Source organism: Tursiops truncatus, chromosome 7 (genome assembly GCF_011762595.2).
Source record: "Tursiops truncatus isolate mTurTru1 chromosome 7, mTurTru1.mat.Y, whole genome shotgun sequence".
In the NCBI taxonomy this organism is placed as follows: Eukaryota; Metazoa; Chordata; class Mammalia; order Artiodactyla; family Delphinidae; genus Tursiops; species Tursiops truncatus.
The window spans coordinates 57108775-57112045 of NC_047040.1; the positions used below are offsets into that span (position 1 = coordinate 57108775).

The following is a 3271-nucleotide window of genomic DNA, read 5'->3' on the forward strand; positions in this document are numbered from 1 at the left end:
TTGAAGCAGCAGTCATTCTAGAAAAGACTGAGATAGATATCTTTCTTAGCCACTGTTAGATAAGGGATTCACCCATTTTGTAGTGATGTGGGATGGGAAGACAATAGTAGAAACACACTGTAGTTTCACTTACACATTATTTGTAGCTGGTGCTACATGAATTCATGGTTAAGTTTATCCCGGGAACTGTATAATAGCATATTGATTATATATATATATATTTTTTAATTTATTTATTTATTTTTGGCTGTGTTGGGTCTTCGCTTCTGTGCGAGGGCTTTCTCCAGTTGCGGCGAGTGGGGGCCGCTCTTTATCGCGGTGCGCAGGCCTCTCACTGTCACGGCCTCTCCCGTTGTGGAGCACAGGCTCCAGACACACAGGCTCAGTAGTTGTGGCTCACGGGCTTAGTTGCTCCGCGGCATGTGGGATCTTCCCAGACCAGGGCTCGAACCCGTGTCCCCTGCATTGGCAGGCAGATTCTTAACTACTGCGCCACCAGGGAAGCCCCTGATTATATTGATAGGTCTCCTGTGAGAGTTCAGTTCTTCCCAGTCTTACTTTTGTTGTCTTCAAGAACTTCTGATCAAAAACCCCTTTGGCTGTTGTTAAGGAGAAGTACAAAGCTGGGTGGCACCAATGGCTGTTGGCAGTGTTTCTAATGAGCAGAGAAGACCAGAGCTGACTTCTTCCAGAAAAACTGAGGGCCTCACTCCCCTTCCTTCAGAGGCTTCTGCTCTTCCCAGCATGGGACAGGGCTTAGGTATAGTAGTGAGACTGATGAAAATCCCACATGGGCCCTGGGCCACATCTGGTACAGCATCTGGGTCAGAGAAGAGAAGAATCGTGGTGGCCTCTCTGTGCTGGTCACACTGCACATGGGCTTATGGGTTCTGTTCTGGAAAAGACGGTCTCAGTGGAAACTTACAAAAATGAAATGTTCTCAGCAGAGGCAAATAGAAAGGTAAAGAGTCTGGAAGTCCTTCTGTGGAAGAGTTGAAGGGATAAGTGGTATTTGGCTTGGCAAGGAAGATACTAGTAGGAGGAAGGGAATGAGCTACATGCCTTCAGGCCTTTAAGGGGCCATGATTCATGATGTGTTGCAGTACTGGGACAAATGACTAAAAGTTATAGGAAACTATTTTGACTGTTTAAGGATCCTTTTGAAGCTAACAGTAAGAAGAGAAGGAACTATTGAAGGTGACACTAACTGACCTTCAGGCAGGAAAGTAATAGAGAGCTCAAGATTCCTGAAACCAGGAGGGGGTTAAAAAGTGGCATCCTTAACTTCTGCTGCTGAGGAAGTAGGGGTGTTCAGAGTGGTGTTGCAGACAGTTTCTACATAATGAAGAGAACCTGTTTTCATCTTTTATTTCAAACAAGGTGTTGATCTTGGGGGGACTGTGAGGTGGCTGAAAGTAGGACCTTAGTCCTTGTCTTCTTTGAAGGAAGAATTCGGCAAAGAGTCAGAAGTTGTGAAGCAGATACAGCGTTTATTAGAAGCAAAAAGTACATGTGGAAGAGCACATGGGTGAACTTGGAGTGAGTTGTGCGCAGTAAGGGTGGCTTCTCTTATGGGGGCAGTCTTCCAGGTTGTTTCTAACCAGTCATGTTGTTTGTGCCCACATTTGGCCTGACTCAGGGTCCTTGCTGGTGTTGCCCGCTCATCTCTCAGCTAAGATGGATTCCAGCGTGAAGGTTTCTGGGGATTGGCAGGACATATTATGGGCTGGCGGCTCCTCCTTCCTTTGGTCGCTCCCTTAGAGTGAAGACCTCTTCTGTGCATGTGTCAGGCTGGGAAATCCCCTTGACCACAAGAATGAGGAAACGTGGTCGCTTTGTCTTCCACCCAGTCAGCACCCGATGCTCCTGCTAGTATTGATATCTTATCTCGAAGCATCAGCAGGAGACCGGTTGCAGCTGCTCAGCCTGGGGCCCATCTATCTCCTACCTCACTGTGACACTTTTCACAAAAGGGACCCAAGGCATACAGTTTACTGACACAGCAGACAGAGAATTTTGAGGCTAGAGCCAGACATTACTGGCCTATACAGTAGAACCAGATATATAAAAACCCAGCCCCAGCCCTGGGTGTAGTGAGGCTGGAGGGCCTGGTTGCTGCCACCAGCACAGCCTTCCATGGAAACCATCTGAGAAGGTCTCCCACCTAAAGGTTCTGCTTCACCAGAGCACATGGGTTTCCATGAAGACTTAGCAACAAGGGCCCTCCCTGAAGCCAGACGTGAACCCTTGTAGAGGGTGTGGGTGAGAGCTGTGTGGGATGTAGAAAAGGACCACATAAAAAAGAGTCTTCTGGGCAAATGCTCAGAGTTCTGTCTGGGGAAGATCCATACTCTGCAAAGTCTCTTCATGCTTGTGGCAGAAGCATTAATGCCAAAACTTGCATTAACTAGTTTATTCTTTTTGTTGGTTTGTTTGTTTTTATACCTTCGAGGGGTGGGGGAACATTTATAGGAATTTCTAACCCTAGTGTTAAATCCCAGAATTGATGAGGGGTAAAAAGAAGGACTGCTAAACTGAATTCCAATTCTGGGTTACAGGAAAATTATTAGGCCTGATTCAGGCAGAGGTAGGTGGCCCCTGCTACCTACCTTTGTTCTCCTTTCGGGCAAGGTTTGTCTGACACGTCTGAGTGCCCTGTTAAGATGATACCGCAGAGGGAGTGGGACTGTACTAATTACCTGGAGGTCTGCTCTGGTGAGCTGCCACACTTGTGTTTTTCTCACCCTTTCCTTGGTGCCAAAAATCACTAATGAAGCTGTAAAAGGAAAGAGGACATGTCCGTGGCTCCCTTTTCAATGACATATGGAGAGAGAACACAAACAAACCGAACAACCCAACCAAACGAAACCCTTTGTTGTTCTGGGGTCTTACTGGTACTTTGTCTCTGCTGATTGTTAATTACTGTCAGGTAACACTTTGGGTGATTAATTGACCTCTCTTAGGCAAAACAATAAAGGCCATTTAACTAATCCAGCAGAAAGCTGAGAGCACATTTTGTTGCGCTGCTCTTTCTGTCGCTGGGCGATTCTCCACCTCAGCCCCCCTTCTCTTCGTTTATGACCTCACCTATTTGGGAGAGAATTCTACAAATATATCCTACACTTCATCACGGTCCTCACGGGAACGTTTCAAATCTATTTGCAAATACTATTTTTGGAGTCATTAACAGATGTTTTACTCTTGAAGGTGAGCTGCTTATTTAGTAAGTGAAAGAAACCAAGGAACAATGCACAAACAGGGCATCTTATGC

At 46.3% G+C, this 3271-nt stretch overlaps 1 long non-coding RNA gene across 1 annotated transcript; it reads right to left on the bottom strand.

Annotated features, from left to right (window-relative positions):
- Positions 1-1482: 1482 nt before the first annotated feature.
- LOC141279073 (uncharacterized) lies at positions 1483-2991 on the bottom strand. Its single transcript, XR_012332825.1, has 3 exons — positions 2893-2991; positions 2700-2776; positions 1483-1699 (listed from the first exon to the last, which is right to left on the bottom strand). It is a non-coding gene; the product is annotated as an uncharacterized lncRNA (long non-coding RNA).
- Between the last annotated feature and the right edge of the window lie 280 nt (positions 2992-3271).